This window comes from Arachis ipaensis, chromosome B05 (genome assembly GCF_000816755.2).
Source record: "Arachis ipaensis cultivar K30076 chromosome B05, Araip1.1, whole genome shotgun sequence".
Classification (NCBI taxonomy): domain Eukaryota; kingdom Viridiplantae; phylum Streptophyta; class Magnoliopsida; order Fabales; family Fabaceae; genus Arachis; species Arachis ipaensis.
The window spans coordinates 143,493,352-143,493,707 of NC_029789.2; positions in this window are offsets into that span (position 1 = coordinate 143,493,352).

Genomic DNA, 356 nt, shown 5'->3' on the forward strand with positions numbered 1-356 from the left:
AGACTAAAATATAAATTTTTTAAATTTTATAAAAATCAAAATATTAAAAAATAAATTTCTAACAACCAACTAAAAACAATAAGTATCTTAAAAAGAACTCATTTAATTCAGAAATTAAAATGATAAATCTCAAGGGTATGGTACATACTTATTAATTATTACCCTTATGTCATGTCCTTTTCCCAACTGCCTTTTTGTCTCTTGTCCTTTTTTTTCAGTAATTTACTAATTTTACATGTCTACTAATAAGGGGTTCAAGATTATTAGCTCCATCCTTAGATCTTAAAAAGTGATATAGTAAATAAATAAATAAATAAATAAATAAAAGCTAACTCGGAAAAAAAAAATCAGTTTTG